This window comes from Palaemon carinicauda, chromosome 2 (assembly GCF_036898095.1).
Source record: "Palaemon carinicauda isolate YSFRI2023 chromosome 2, ASM3689809v2, whole genome shotgun sequence".
NCBI classification, from domain to species: Eukaryota; Metazoa; Arthropoda; class Malacostraca; order Decapoda; family Palaemonidae; genus Palaemon; species Palaemon carinicauda.
The window spans coordinates 88,251,554-88,269,229 of record NC_090726.1 but is presented as its reverse complement, the minus strand read 5'-3'; the positions used below and the strand labels follow the sequence as shown (position 1 = coordinate 88,269,229).

The 17,676-nt window shown below is 39.8% G+C and overlaps 1 long non-coding RNA gene across 1 annotated transcript; it reads right to left on the bottom strand.

Moving 5' to 3' along the window:
• Positions 1-1,212: 1,212 nt before the first annotated feature.
• On the bottom strand, positions 1,213-13,981 carry LOC137625884 (uncharacterized). Its single transcript, XR_011040935.1, has 2 exons — positions 13,869-13,981; positions 1,213-1,388 (listed from the first exon to the last, which is right to left on the bottom strand). It is a non-coding gene; the product is annotated as an uncharacterized lncRNA (long non-coding RNA).
• Positions 13,982-17,676: the final 3,695 nt, after the last annotated feature.

Below are 17,676 nucleotides of genomic sequence, written 5' to 3'. Positions count from 1 at the left end.
AACCCTTTCACTACTATTGATGACTTAGCCAAAATTTGAAAAGGGGAATCATCTTTTAAAATCACCCAACACACATCAAGCCGGTATTCAGTGGTAAGGTCTTGGTAAGGGATTTCCAGTAAATATTAGCAAGCTGGTATTTTTGTGGTCTTGATAGATTTTGCTACATCGGAAGTTTTGTTAAATTAACCACTAGCAGTGAAAGGGTTAATACAGACTGTATTTAATTTGAAACAATTGCTAAAAAAAGGTGATAAATATCAATATCCTTTCTGTCACACACTTAGACAACTTGCTTACAGTGCTTTACAAAACTCTACAAATGATATGATCTAGAAGTATTTTTAGAGGCTCAGAGGAAATTGACATTTGATTTAACAGCTAGTGAATGAAAATTGAAAACATGAGCCGTAAATCTAAGGAAAAAGTCCTTCTTCATTTACATTTGTTGGTCTTGATTGGTTTTCAATGTTCAATGTCCAAATTTTTCAAACAAATTTACAATCATACATATAAAACCAATCCATTTAAAATTACCCATAATAATTAAGATTGTTTTTAAGAGATCATTCAGTATATTCGTATTCACCAACTAGTTTGCAGGCAACTAAACGTATAATTACCATATTATGCTTGTTTAATATGAAATAATTAAGAAATTGCTATCCAAAAGGATTACAGTTAAAAGAGCACATACAGTAAATGCTGATCTGAACCTAATTTTCAAGTTAAATTTTGAGTGTTTAGAATTTACTAGAAAAAATAGTATCACAAAGATACATAGAATTAAAATCTAACTAAAACACATTTTATATGCACTGACTTTAGGATTAAAAAGTGAATAAATACCTGTACTTGCTACTAGCCTAAGTAAAAGTTAATAGCTTTAATAATTTAATACAAGGCTTCCAAACATAAGCACACTTTGATAAAATTCAAATAATCTGGTAATATCATTGTTGTAAAAATTTATAAATTTATTACTGTACTTATTTAATTCTAACTTAGTTTATTTTCATATTCAATTAATGATTGTTATTGAAACTATAGGATATAAATATTGTGACCATTGCAACACACAAACCCCTAAAATCTCAATACCTCTAGTCAATTGAGCATTTATAAGATATTTGTAGTATATTGATATTTTTTGTAATGGTAGTTTAGTAACCCAGAAATTTTGATGATAAACTGGCTGCTTCAGTTGAGACGATTCGCTGATACTCCTTTTCAAAGCAGAACTTGGGCTTTCTCGAAAAAATTTCGAATTTTTTTCTGTAGTAAATCCTTGATTATTCCCTGCTCGTCTTCAGCTTAATGACAACAGGATTATTTCATTTCCTATTTTGAGCAGGAGGCTATAATTTTCTTCTTATGATGATTCTAGTCTGAAAAATGAATAAATGATGTTAATTGTACAGATATATTGGTCTCATTCAAACATTTTGTGCACTTCAATATCAAGATATGCTTTTAGTAAAATAAGCTGCATGATAAACTATAAATATGAAATATTTTAATGTAATATAAAAGTGGAAATTATGACAAACTAGACTTGTCTATGATACTTACAATAGCAAATATTACTACTGAAAGTATACTGTATCTGGTAAAGTGGAAAAGTATTACTGTACCTCCTAAACCTTAACAAAGAAATAGTGTACCTCACTACAATAATCAAATGACTGGCCTCTGGTAATCCATTATCAGAACTCCCCTTATGGCTCACTTTTCTCGGAGGCTCTGTACTTAAATCATAATTCCCGGAATAAAATATTCTACCTTATACCACAGAGGACACCTGGTCAAACACACAATATCAATAAAATATCTTAGGTATGTAAATATTTTGAGCAAAATTAGGATTTACTGACAAGGTAACAGTTTCAGGTGAAAATTATTACTTAGTACTGTATACAAGAGTATAGTGCTGTGCAAATGAATAATTAGTGGTGCTTTCCTAAAACTGGAAAATAAAAACGACCTGCAACTCCTTAAACTCACCAAGCAAATGTATCACTCTCGTATTTGAAATGACAAAGATTCCTTTACATATTCTATGGATCCTCCTTAAACTGACTCCAGTTATATTAATTAATTTATCAATGTGGATTTTCTGGTTAACCTTCAATCAATTAACCAGTTTGTTCTACCCATCTTACCTTATCTTATAACAGGGAAACACTTATTACATACACTGACTCCCTAACCTATCCTAGACTAGTTCATTGATAAGCATATTAAATGTTTTGATTTATTGAGTATACAGTACTGTACTTCATCCATAGACTAACCTGTCCATCACTATTAAAACCAACAACCTCTTCTTACCCAAGCCTTGTCTAATGTGAATAAATATATAACAACAATATGTCTTTTTCCATTGACTAGCCAATGGTACTTTAAATCAATGAAAAAAGTATACAACCTTATTCAATGATTATATAATCCTGTCTTTATCCACCATTGGCTGCCCTATCCTATCTTTATCCTCTGAACAACCTATCATGGTCTGATCAAAATTACTCATTTTATTTTAAACCAACAAATTAGAGTTTTGACTACTACAGTGTGTTTACATTAACGTTCTTTGGCAAAATTTGACTCGCAATCGCAAGACCATAGTACAGTATTTAGTGCTTTGTATGAATAAGCTTTAGGTTGTATACTGTATCTAATAATTTAATAATATTGGCTGAAGTTAAGCCCTCTATCCTACAACCATAAGAATTAATAAAAATATCGTCATAGGAACAGGACTTGGTCTCTTACTGTATTCCTCTTAGTGAACTGGAAGTACAAAATTACAGATTTCTCTGTTGATATCAAGATTGTAAAATTATTTTTTTCTATATAAACTCATCAGTAATATAACACATTTAATAAAGTACGGGATGTTGCCTGGGTATGCAACTAAACTAAATAAATAAAAACTACCTAGAGCAGCTAAATAAACAGCTGTTGTTGTTTTTATATAAAAATTAAACTATAATAAAGTTTTTAATGAAATTTAAAATAACAAATTTGGAAATAATTTGTATTTTTCCTAACATACAAACCTGGAGCTATTTATAGGGCATTACTTTCGGCAATGCTGAAAACTAGCCAAGACAATTTTAGTGAGGGATAACTACCCCCATCCGCTGGTTAGCGGAAGAGGGGGTGGGGTACCCCAGCTACCCCGCTCACTCACACCCGAGTAACCACTTTTGCTTTCTGGCAGGACTCCTAGGGGGACAGGGTGGCAGGCCAAGTTGTATAAATAGCTCAAGGTTTGTATGTTCGGAAAAATACAAATTATTTCCAAATTCATCATTTCCTCAGACACAGATACAAACCTTACGCTATTTATAGGGTGACTTACTCTTAGGAGGGAGGAAGTCCTACCAACTGGCCTTGGCATGACCCTGGGTTCTCTCTAATTGATCTTTGATCTAATTAGTAGGAACCCTACCCTCGCTAAAATCAAAGTAGTTAAAAGGTAACACACTGACAGCAGCCTGCAGAAGCTTGTGTGAGAGAGACTAGTGGCTTGCCTTTACGTAGGAACTCGAAGATAAGCACGAGTTTTAAGACATACCCAATACCTTCCCTCAAGAGGTACTGTTGACGTAACAAAGTACATATTAATAATCAGGATGCACAAGGGAAATGAATCTTACATGCAGAAGGGTGAGGTCAGCTATGTTGCAGTCTTGTGGAGCTGTTTCCCCAGGGGGGAAGAAGGTGAAAGAAGGAAGGGAGCCAGACATTTTCATTCACCCAGACTAACCCAGGTAACCTTAGCCTTCAACCCCCGCTACTTGTCCACCAAGGAGCTTGAGGCATTAGATCACTTGCTGTGCAGCCACCACAGGACCAATGGAAAACGTTTCCATGCTCCTGTGAATTACGTCATTCAGGTAGTGGGCGGTGAAGGTCGTCTGACACTTCCATTACCAGTGCCACAGAAAAATTCTTCTTTAATGCCAGGGACGTTGCAATACCCGACGTCATGAGCTCTGGGTCGATTGTGCAGAGGATGGTCTGGATTGTGAGCGTATTCAATGACTTTCCTTATCCAAGAGGAAATTGTATTCCTCGTGACCCTTCTCTTAACCTTCCCCGCGCTAACAAGAAGCGCTTGCACACGGGAGCGAGCTTTTGTTGTTCTTTTTAAGTAACACCTCAGACTCCTTACTGGACATAATAACAGTTGGTCTGGATCTTCGGTTACAGAAGGAAGACTCTCTATCCGGAATGGGACGAACCTGTAGTCCGGCTCACCCCAATTTTGAGTCTTGGCTACGAACTCAGGGACGTAGTTGAGGATTACTTCCCCCCATCTCCTGAAGCTAGAGCAAACAGGAACACTGTCTTCCACGTGAAGTGGCGATCGGAGGCCTGGTGTAATGGGTCATATGGGGGGGGGCCCTTCAGAGACCTGAGGACCCAAACCACATTCCAAGGGGGAGGTCTTAGCTCTACCTAGGGACAAGTAAGCTCGTAACTGCGTATGAGTAAAGAAAGTTCCAAGGAGGAGGAAATATCAACTCCTTTCAGTCTAAAGGTGAGACTCAAGGCTGAGCGATAGCCTTTGACTGCCGAGACCAAGAGAAGCATTTCTTCCCAAAGGTATGCAAGAAACTTCGCTATAGTTGGAACAGAGGCATCGAGGGGAGAGATGCCCCTTCCACAACACCAACCACAGAAAGTTGACCACTTCGCCTGGTAGACTTCCTCTGTGGATCTCCTGAGGTGTTCAGCCATTCTTTTCACAACCGGTTGCAAAAAGCCTCTCTATGTGAGGAGGTGCTGGACAGTCTTCAGGCGTGAAGTCGAAGCGAAGCTACGGCTTTGAGGAAGATGTTGGCATGTGGTTGTTTGAGAAGATCGTGTTATGGGGGGAGCTCCCTCGGGATCTCCGTGAAGAGTTCCAGAAGGTCTGGGAACCATTCTGCGTGATACCATAGCGGAGCTATCAGAGTCATTTGCAAGTTGTTGCTTGCTCGTACCTGATTGAGGATTTTTCTCATCAGACAGAACGGGGGAAACGCGTAAGCGTCCAGGTTTATCCACCATTGTTGAAAAGCATCTTGCCAAAGAGCTTGGGGATCCGGGACTGGGGAGTAGTACAATGGGAGCCTGAAATTCAGGGCCGTTGCGAACAGATCCACAGTCAGGGAACCCCACAAAGTCAGGACTTTGTTGGCTATCAGAGGATTCAAAGACCACTCAGTGCCAACTATCTGAGTCTCTCTGCTCAGCTTGTCCGCTAGCACATTCCGCTTGCCCGGAATGAAGCGAGCTGATAGTCACCGAGTTTGCCTTCTGCCCATCTGCAAGATGGCACAGGTGCTGTGAAAAGGTACTACCCTGTTTGTTTACATAAGACACTACTGTGGTATTGTCGCTCATCAACACAACGGAGTGCCCCGCCAGGACCTGGTGAACTCTTTGAGGGCCAGAAAGGCTGCCCTCATCTCTAAGAGATTTATGTGCTGGTACCTTTCTGATTCGGACCATTGGCCAGAGATGTAATGATGCTGTACGTGAGGCCCCCCCCCCTTCTTTTGATGCATCAGAAAAAAGCATCAATTTCCGGGGAGAGACGAGAAGATCGACCCCTTTGCTGAGGTTTGACTCCACTAGCCACCACCTGAGATCCGACTGTTCCTCTAGCCCTATGCGGACTAGTTGAACCCAGGAATCGGTGTACTGGTTCCACTGGGATTTCAGTCGCCACTGGAGGGATCTCATCCTGAGGCGACCATTGGGGACCAGTCGGGTCAGGGAAGAGAGGTGACCGAGAAGGCGAAGCCAATACTGCGCCGGGAGCTCTTCCCGATTGAGGAAGACCTGTGTTATCTCCCTCAGTTTCTGAATTCTCTTGTCCGATGGGAACGCTTTGTGCATTAGGGTGTCTATGCGCATGCTTAGGTATACCAGTTCTTGAGAGGGAAGCAGACGAGACTTCTCAAGGTTTACCACGATCCCCAGATCCTGGCAAAACCTTAGAAGCTCGTCTCGGTGGTGGAGAATCAGCCAGTCGTCCAAGTATCTTAGGAGACAGATGACGACTCTGTGGGCCCAACATGATACTAGGGCGAATACTCTCGTGAAGACCTGGGGTGCTGTGGAAAGACTGAAACATAGTACCCTGAACTGGTAATGCTTCTGGTTGAAAATGAATCTTAGATACTTCCTGGAAGACGGATGAATTGGGATCTGGAAGTAAGCGTCCTTCAGATCTAGAGTGCACATGAAGTCCTGTGGTCTTATCGCTTGTCTGACAGTGTCGGCCGTCTCCATCCTGAAAGGTGTCTGCTCGACAAACCTGTTCAGAACTGAGGTCGATGACTGGTCTCCAGTCTCCAGACGGGGATCCCTTCGGACAGGAGTTCGATGGAATTGGCACTCAAGTCAGTGGAGGGACTGGACGAATCACCTCGACCGTCCAGGATTCGGTCCCGTGGTGAAGTCACCTCTGTCAGTGTTTTTGCAGACATCCCCCCACAGGTGGACAAATGGGAGGATTGCCTGCCCTAGTGGGACTGGCCTCGGCCAGATCCCCTCTTTCCCTATCCTCCACGAAAGGAATTCTTGTTGCGAAAGGCTCGCTTCACACCCTCCTGACTCTGCTGGGATAAGGTCTGGCTGTTAAGACCTTTTGGATGAGGGAGTCCTGGCTGGACTTCCTCCACCTCTTTGAAACAAGGAATTGCCCTCACTACTTGAAACAAGGAATTGCCCTCACTACTTCGGCCTCAGGGAGGTGTCTGTGGAACTTGCCTATGGCGGCATCCCTTCTCTTCAGGATAGTGTTAGCCCAAAAGTTCAGTACCTGGGGGAGAGAAACTCGATGGCCCAAGTGCCAGACAATAGGAAAGTCTCCAAAGACTTTCTGGAGGACTCCCGAGACAGGTCCTTAGACAAAATCAGTTGTCCTAAGAATCCCAACCAGAAGTCAAGCCACGAAGCAGCCTGCATGGCGTACTTCGCCACCTTTTCCTGGTTAAGGATCTCGGAGGCCGAAAAGGAGACAAAGTCCCGTGAGTTTCTCGAAGGGTGTGGCCTTCGAGAGTGCCTCTATGGAGTGATCGAGAGGCAGCGTTGGGAGAGATTCCCCGAGTCTCGTAGTACCTCCTTTGAAACACATACGGAGGAGGTAGAGGATTGGAGGATGAGTTGGAGCGGAGCGAGGAGGTGGACCCAGTTGCCTGGGACACTGCCTTCTGTCTGGCACTCTTTAACCCCTTTGACCAGGGCAAAGCTGCACTGGTCCTCTGGGGTTTCTGAGTGCTGTAGAACTGGTCAAGGACCATTTCCTTTCCATCTAGAGGGGCTGCCAATGGATCTGGTAGCCCATTGATGGATCGCATGCAGGCTAGGACCTGCCAGAAGACATGTTCCAACTCCTTCCTCTCATCCTCCATTAGCTCAGGGCTAGCGGCTGCTGGCAAAGCGTCGTCCTTAGGATCGCTCTGCCCTTCCACATCCGAACACTCATCAATAGGAGCCCGGAGTGGGTCGTTGTCGTCAACGGGATAGACCAGGGATAGGGAGACTGCCGAGGAGGTGCTCGCTTCCGGCTGCCTAGGAGGCAGTGAAGAAGGATGCCTGGCCGAGGATTTAGGGATGGTGAATAAATGCTTCGGCTCCCTGCTACGAAACAGGTGGTCCTCTGTCAACGAGGGCCCCGTTGGTCTACAGGAGGGATGGAAGTCCGCTGCCAGAGGGAGCACGTCACACCCCAGTCGCAGGTCGTACCTCCTTAGGCACTATTTCGACTAGCGAGGGACGGAAGGAGTCCCTTTAGCAAGTCACCCTATCCTCTTTGGGGGCGAAGGACGAATCCTTTTCCTCTTTCCCTTGGGTCTGGCCTGTGGCATCTTGAACTGCAGGGGGCTACCCTGGGGTTCTTGCCTACTCTCTTCCCATGGTCTTTTGCGAGGGGATAACCGTTTCCTCTTGCCAGTCCGGCCCGCAGGCGCGGAACCCTTGGAACTCCTCCTAGGATAGGAGGGAGGAGATATCCCTGGGACGAGAGGTGGCCACAAAGGGATCCTAGGAGTGTCTCCTAAGGACTGGGAGCAGGGAATGACGCCTGTCACGGCTTAACGCATTATATCAAATACGGCGCGAAGCAATGGGGGGTCGCGGAGTCCCGAGGACCTAAAGAGAGGGTCCTTACGAAGATATGGATCCCTGGGTTTACGATCCTGGGCAGGTTTCTTAACCTTCTTGTTTGAGGGAGGCTTCCCAGCAGACAATTTTGGCACAGGCCCACCCTTAGGGATAGGATCTAGGCGTAGTCGCGTGGGCGACTGTTGTCTGTGGTAATGGGGGACTATGAGACTGGGAGACTGATGGGTGTCTCTCCTTGCAGGAAGGTTAACCCCTGCAGTCAAAAAGGGAGACGGTATTTCGTTGGGGATGAGGTAGCCACCGAACCGAGGCGGGTTTAGTTCCGCGAGGTTATTAAATCGCGAGAACCTTCTGGTTGAGATGTTCCCAGGGAGGGAGCAACAGAGGATCGTGAACCATGATCGCGCGCCCTACCATAAGTCACGCGGCTAGGAACCCCCTCACTGCCTGGGGATTCAGCACAATATTGATTGTGCACGCCAGGCTGGCCAAGCGCGCTAGGCTGTTCACGCGCGCGCCTTCAACACGGTGCCAATTGCAAGCGTGGTGTTGCTTGCGCGTGTAGCGTGCATAAGGTTGGTCGCGCGTGCCAGATTGTTCGTGCGCGCCAATTTGGTCGTGAGCGCGAGAGCTCTCAGCGTGACGAATCCGAAAACTCTGTCGTAAGAGTACAACTCTTGGCGCTTAGGAGAGAACAGATTGCTACGATCCCCTGAAAATTCACAGTAGCGTAAGTTGTGTGAGCGCGAACACTCACCACAATGTGAGTCCAAAAACTGCGTCATACGAGTAAGACTCATAATGACTAGGGTCACGAGAACCCGAAGGTTCAGCGTGTACTGTGTTATGAGACCCTGAAGGGTCAGCGCAACAAGAAACCGAAATTACTCTGTCACGAGCCCAAAAAAGGTCAGCGTGACTGAAGACACAAGAGACCAGAGGCCTAACGTAGCCTGTATTGCGAGACCCTGAAGGGTCAGCGCTACGAGAAACCAAAGTTTCCCGGCCACGAAACATCAAAGTGTCAAAGTGACTAAAGTTACCAGCCAAAGGGTTCAGCGTAACTAAAGTTACGAGACCCCGAAGGGCCAGCGTAACGAGGAACCGAAGTTCCACTGTCAAGAGACCCCGAAGGGTCAGTGTGACTGATGGCACGAGACCCCGAAGGGTCAGCGTGACTGATGGCACGAGACCCCGAAGGGTCAGAGTGACTGATGGCACGAGACCCCGAAGGATCAGCGTGACTGATGGCACGAGAGCCTGAAGGCTCAACGTTACCATCGTTACGAGAGCCCGAAGGTTCAGCATAACTGAAACCCGAAGTCCATGAATGGAGTAGGGGCTCCCAGCAGTTAAAGTTGTAAATTGCAGTGGCAAAACTATTTTGGCGATTGCAAAATGCAAAAGTAGTTTTGCGCCGTAATGGGTCCGCTAATGGCATTGAGGTGAGTGGATGTCGCAAGCCCAAAATCTTTTTCAAGGTTGCTGTTATAATTCCGTTAAGGGAAACCCCATGGGTCACCAGTTGTGAGGAATGAGAGAGAGATCATAGTCGAGTGATGGTTTATTCACAAGACAGATGAATGACATACTGTAGACTTCTACGGATGGAAAAGTAGTGTCCTGGTGGGCAGGTGAATGACAGACCGTAGACTGGCGAGATTGGCTGGGCATTTGTGTTTCTTTACGTTAACATTCTGATAAATATAAAAGCCCAGGTTCAACATTCAATAATAAATAATACACAAGATGAAAGGGCAAATGATTTTACATGACTCGTTACGTTAACAGGAAAATATATACAAGAGTATTAAGAGAGCTGAATTGACAATGAAGAGTTAAAAGACGTTGTCCTTAAAAGATCTTTCATAAGATTCAGCAACCAAAGGTCTAAATGGCCTCCTGGCTAGTACAGTGGTAATGTGTTTGCCTAGCATTTGCATGGCAGCAGATCGATCCACATCCGGGACCATGAGTTTAAGCTGTTTACTGGGGAGACCAAGGCTGTGGTTGGGCTTGCCACCAATGCCAGGCTGACGTTCTAGTGAGCATCTATTCTGATGAAACGAACTGAAACCAGACACCTATACCTTTACATCTGCATATGCAATGAGCATGTTTTCTAGGCCAAACCACGTGTATATAGTATGAGGCTAAACTACATGTGTATATAGTATGAAAAGTGATGGGCCAAAAACACAACCCTGACGAACACCAGACATCACATTCCTATACTCATGGTGACCATCCACAACAACTCTTTGCAATGCATTGCTCAAAATTTCAATAATGACGCTAAAAGAAGATTCACTTACTTCCAGCAGTTTGAGTTTGAAAACAAGGGCCTCATATGATTAACATGGTCAAAAGCAGCACTAAAATCAAGGCCAATCATACACACTTCCTGACCACAATCAAGGGATTTCTGTACAGCATTACAGAAAAGAAAGGTCAGTGGCTATATTTTCCTCCAACAGGCAGTGTATGAGATCGGCCCACCTAGGTGTCTGAGACGAACGAGGTAACTTTGAGGTATGAACAGATGATTGAACATAAGTATTTTTGCTCCGCTCAATAAGCATCATAATATTGGCATTTCTTTATCAGTTCCCCTCTGTTCATCTTGGATGTAGAGTTCTTCAATTACGTGCGCCTGTCATCATGTTGATTATCAAACAAGAGTATATAATCATGATAATTCGTTTAGGACGCAAGGAAATATCACCCCTTGGGGAGAGCACTCTTAAGGAGGTGCTCAAAAATCCATGAGATCGTGTGAAGCTCTGTCACTTGTTTAGCGTACTCGTGTGAGAGGGGGCTGTCGTGCGAGCGAGCCGTTGGCAGCGGGCTGTCGTGCGAGCGAGCCGTTGGCAGCGGGCTGTCGTGCGAGCGAGCCGTTGGCAGCGGGCTGTCGTGCGAGCGAGCCGTCAACAGTGACCTGTTATGTGTTCATATCAGAAGTGCACAGAGCACGGACAAGGTCTGTCGAGGAAGGTTTTCCAATCTACTCGGAGAAAGTTGTGCATTGATAAAAGAGCATTCATTTGTAAACGATGATTCGGAGTACAGGGTACAGTACAAACCAAGTGCACGCTCACACACATATTGATTGCGATTGCGCGTATCGAACATAGAAGGATTACAGTCTATCTTTCAGGTAAGGGAAATTGTTCTTATCGATACCGTCTTCTTTCCGAACTCGTAAAGGGTTAGACAATCACAGAAGTCTGACTCTCGGACAAGATACAGTATCAGCCAGCCACTCGAGTTCAAACCCAAGGACCATGTCATAAGATGCTGATGTTTATTTCCTTTTCCAAGGATTAAGTCCAGTGTCATTAATGGAAACAAGTATTAAAAAGTTAAAGAAAGAAAATTTTACTAAGGTTGAAGAGAGACCAATAGCTCTTCTGTTTTTCAGCGGCAAGAATCAAAATAACTCTTCGGTGTAGTGGCAGAAGGTTCTTTGCCGGTCACTAACTACCAGCGATTGCCCACACCTTGTTATAGGTTTTTAACTGTTTTTAACTGTGAAGTTCAAGTTGTGCTTGAACCAATTCTCATATTAAAGGATGAAAGTTTGTATTCAGGTAGGAACAAAGTGTATTACACCATGTACAAATGACGGACAACCATAGCTCGTATGTCAGGGGAAACCTGAGCTTTGGGTGGGGAAAGCAGCGACCGATTGGGATGCAATACATCAAAACCATGCCCAAATAACATAGAATAAGGTGCTACAATGTCATACTCATTGATTGGAGTTTTGACAATATAATTTCCCAATTTCTTTATAATGTTATATCTCTTAATAAACCTTAGAGTTTATTTACATAACACTTGACTAAACCCCATTATAAATTAAATTCTACATATAACACTTATTACACATGAGGCAGACAGTAAGTAAATGAAAAGTACAATATATATTTTTCATTGCAAGCACTTAACACAAACACATCAGCCATTAGTAACTCTATAGACTATAAAAATGGCCATTACATAGTATCTTCTAAGACTTTGTGGATTAAAACTTATGGAAGTTTCATTTAATTCAAAAGGTCAGTTAGTAAATATATCAGATATTAAAAGACAATAGCATTGGCATAATTATTCACCATTGATTTCTAAAGCAGGAAGAAGATTATAGATAACCAATTGCTTCCCATTTGTGCTGTCTATATAACTTGGAAACAAAATATGTCCAACCACTCAGAAATCTACTACTTATACACAAATACAGTTATGGCATGATAATGTATTTAATTAGATTTCATCTAGAGCATAGTACGTAAAGTTGCGATATATCCAGTTTCATTCTACTGAATTGTAAGTTTCAATAGACAGAGGGGGTGCCTTAGTCTGGTTAAGTGAAGATCCAGCATTCCAGTATCCTAAGTTAGGTTAAGGTTAGTAAGCATACTCATCATTGCAAAAAAATAATGATAAAGTTTTAATGTATTACAGATTCTGATTTCGAACAGAAAATATATGTTTTCCTGTAGTAAATAATGTGATTTGACCGAATTTGGCCTTCATTTCAACAGCAAACCAACAGAACAACCAATTCAACTAACTTTAAGTAGACGAACTGGTTGCTGTTATTACGGATCAAATGGTGAAAACCGGTTAAATCACGTTATTTTCTACAAGAAAACAAATATTTTCTGTTAAAATGTTTAAATATGTATTTTATTATTATTATTATTAACCCTTTTACCCCCAAAGGACGTACTGGTACGTTCCACAAAAGCCATCCCTTTACTCCCATGGACGTACCGGTACGTTCTTGCAAAAAAATTGCTATACAAATTAGTTTTTCATATTTTTTGATAATTTTTTTAGAAAATTCAGTCATTTTCCAAGAGAATGAGACCAACCTGACCTCTCTATGACAATAATTAAGGCTGTTAGAGCAATTTAAAAAATATATACTGCAAAATGTGCTGGGAAAAAAATAACCCCCTGGGGGTTAAGGGTTGGAAATTTCCAAATACCCCGGGGGTAAAAGGGTTAATATATATATATATATATATATATATATATATATATAATATATATATATATATATATATATATATATATATAATATATATATATATATATATATATATATATATATATATATATATAATATATATATATATATTGATGAAACTATTCATTTGCGACAGGAACGAGTGTCAATTTCGAAGAGCGTAATTTTGTTCAATAAGAAAAAGTTTTTCTCCTAGGTTACATTGCCCTGTAATACAGTAAAATAATACCAAAACCCTAACATATGTCTGGCAATGCTCTGGCTTTTTCGAAATGACAAATTAGTTGTTCAATAATTGCATATTCTATCAATTTTTCAAATAAAGACTCGAAATTGGTCTGTATGAACTTAGATCCCGATAATCTAGAGCAATTTTTCTGAAAGTTGTCACTGAATGGTTGTCGATTGGAATTTTATCAAAATACTTCACAGTTAACTTTAAAATTAGAAAAATAAAACACATAAAAACACATTATTGAAGAATCCTCTGAATAATTGTCCTCGCGCATTAAAACTATCGATTATACATTAAATTTGGACTAGCACAACAAATGGGATTTGGACCTACGAAGTTACGCCGTTGTTAAACTGTCCTGGCCTATGGCCGCCAACATTGCAAACATATCTATCAATTTTCCACTTATCAATGACTCTAAACATAGTTCATTACATAAAACCTGGTATCTAAATCAACGGTACCAACCTTTGGAGAAATTTGTAACCTTTAATTTCCTAAAATGTCGTAAACAATAACTATTCTTGGTAGGTTACTCTTCTCACCATAACCGGTAGCTTTGATTCCTTTGAATGCAGTGATGACTGGTCACTGATGACAGCTGGTTTAGTCTAAAAATCCCCAAAACTCGTGATAAAAAATCCCCAAAACAACCTAAATATCCCCATTTCCAGAAACACATTTTCTCCTGGTCATGTAGGCTTTAATAATATAGAAATTACTCACTATACTTCATATTAGTGCAATTAAACTAATTGCAACAATATAAAGATTTACTCATATCTGGTTCTTCTTCATAAAAAATTGCACAGAATATCCCCATCAGACACCCAAAATCCCCAAATCTAGGGATAAATTTCCATATCTGGCACCATTTTTTGAATGTACCAGAGCCAGTGTTACCAGATTTAAAATTTACGTAATTATACCAGATTTATGCCAGATTTCTATTATAGTTTTCATAGCAAATATCATGCAAAAATGCCTTAATAAATAATACTTCATTATTGATGTTTTATTCCAAAATTTAATTGTCTGAACTGTAAACACCAACCAAAATATATACATGATAGTGAAGGGATTTTATTGGGAACAACTAATTACATGATTGACAAATAAAGAGGATTTAGAAGAAAAAAAAATATATTGTAAAGGTATTTGTTCGTGGATTTGAAATTCATGTGTTAGATGAAATTTAGTACATTCATCTGCTTTTCTTATGCCTTCTCCACATAGAAGTTAATTTCTCAAAGAAACATTATAGGCTACAGCCTTTTTCGCTTCTTATTTTTTTTATGTTGATTAAAGAAAATGTACACTCACAATCCGCATTGGAAATGTGATACTAAGCAAGGCTCTAACAAATTTGGAGAGGGTGGGATATTTTCTACTTGTATGAACTTTTGACCAAAAAGACTGTGTTGGTATATTGAGACAAAAATCAGTGTCACTGCTTAATAATAATGAGCGCCATTCACTGTCTAACTCTTGTTATTCACTCTCTAAAATGATATATGGAAACAGAAAATTTAAAAAACAGATGTTATGCCACTCCCTACTAAACATGCAAGATCAAAGAAGGGAAGGCACCTCCAATAAAGTAGATTCGTTTAGCAGAAGCCGTTTATATAACTGCAAAAAATAATTCTAAAAGAAATTTCAACATCTAATTTGCCTGTTAATCATCCCTCTCATTTACACTATTCTTAAGCAACCTAGCACATTTCACGCCAACATAAATCTGTACTACAGGAAGATGGTTACGTACATCTTCAGGGTCAATCTTAATAAACTGTTACATGGGGTCTTTCAAAGCTGATGGTTTGATGAAACAGCTGAGAACGAATATCCACGTTTCCAGTTATTCTGCAATTAAGTCAGATAGACCAAAATTATACCAAATTTATGCTAAATTTATTATTATGCCAGATATTATGGTAATCTATGTATTCCCCTTCAGATCATGTCAAAAGCATAAAATTATGCCAGACCTGGTAACACTGACCAGAGCGCGGAACAATACAGTTGGCAGGAACAACTACTGGCACGTGGATCTAAAAAAAAAAAAAATCATTATTTCATAGTATTTTTCTTTTGAATACCATGCTTTAGAGATAGATCAAAAGGTACATTAGATGTATGCATGCTTAACTCAGGTGGTTTTACGTAAGACGAAAGATACACCATGAACTACTTTTATGACTTTCTTTCCAGACTTTTACTCTGATTTTTATGCATGGACACTCCATAAAGAATGCACACACATTCAAATTTCCTCATAAATACGAAGATCACACACACACACACACACACACATATATATATATATATATATATATATATATATATATATATATATATATATATATATATATATATATATCTATATATATACATATATATATATATACACACACACATATATATATATATATATATATATATATATATATATTATATATTAGCCTCTAATCAATAGATATTTTTATTATAACCATTATTTTAATAGTTTTATAATAATAAAAATGTATTTTTAATGTCATCTGAATTAGAATTTTAACGTTGGGTTAAACTCTTTGCCCTTAATTATTATTATTATTATTATTATTATTATTATTATTATTATTATTATTATTAATTGCTAAGCTAAGCTACAACCCTAGTTGGAAAATCAGAATGCTATAAGCCCAGGGGGTCAAATAGGAAAAATATCCCAGCGAGGAAAGGAAACAAGGAAAAAAATATATATTAAGAATAACATTAAAAGAAATATCGCCTATATAAACAATAAAAACTCTCACAAAACAAGAGGAAGAGAAATAAGATAGAATAGTGCCCGAGTGTACCCTCAAGCAAGGGAACTCTAACCCAAGACAGTGGAAGACCATGGTAATTATTCTAAGAATAATTACTACAAAAAATGTTCGTAGAAGTCTTTATAAAAGTTATTTTAAGGTATTTTAATGCACTAATGAGTTTTAATAAAAAGTTTATGTAAACCTTTTTTTTTTCAGCTAGATGCTTAAGCAAGATTTGTTTAGAAGAAGATGTGTTTAGTTGGTATCACTTTTATACCATCTAGATTAGATTTTTAATGTTGGATTTAAAATCTTTGCACTGAATAATAATTATTCTAAGAATTATTAAGCAAATTATTACAAGGAATGTTCCACGAAGTCATTATAAAAGTTTTTCCTAAAGAATTTAAAGTTATGTTTTGTTAAGCTGCGTAATACGATAGCTAACGAGCTTTGAGAAAGTGTTTGTCTAAGCTTTTTATCTTGATTCTATTATGCTTTTGCAAGAACAAGATTTTTTACCACCGAGTTATTATAAAGGATTTTCATACCCCTTTAAATATCATCATGAAGGTTAAAGGTGTCTGGTTTCAGTTCCAATTCCATCACGTTAGATGCTCACCAGAACGTCAGCCGGGCAAGCCCAACATCCCAAAGTGGTGCTCAAGAACAGCAGTAGCCTCCCCAGTAAACAGCTTAAACTCAGGGTCCCGGGTTGGGATCGATCTGCTTCCATGCGTATGCGAGGCGGACACGTTACCGCTGTACTAGCAAGGAGGCTAATATGTTTTGACATTAATATTCTCAAAATGTTTTTATACAATTAGTTAGATCTTAATGTATAGCCGCAATTGAATGAGAAGAATGTTGAAAAGAAAATATAATTTTGATATTGAAAAGAAAGAATATTCTTGACAACGCAACGAAGAATGTCATGTCTGATCATTTTTCTTTTTTGTTTATTTTATTTTATTTTTTGTTTTTGTTTATCAGAATTCCATCCAATTACTTCAAAACGTTAATTGTAACTCTTATGAATCATTTCTATGCAGTGAATTCTAATAGTCAGGCCTTCTCCATCATGAGGCTCAACACTACCCTTCTCTAGAAGTTTTATTCCAGCTGTGACCAAGTTGTGGAATGATCCTCCTAAATCGGGTGGTTGAATCGGTAGAACTTCAAAAGATCAAACTCGCAGCAAAATGTTTTTATGTTGAACAGGCTTACATAAGTCCTTTTATAGTTTATATATCAATTTATCTGTTATAATGTTGTTAATGTTTTTAAAGTATTTTATTTTAATTCATCATTACTTCTTATATCGTTTATATATTATCTTGCCTCCTTTCCTCACTGGGCTATTTTTCCCTGTTGGAACCCTTAGGCTTATAGTATCTAGCTTTTCCAACTAGGGTTGTAGCTTAGCTAGTAGTAATAATAATAATAATAATAATAATAATAATAATAATGTGTTTATT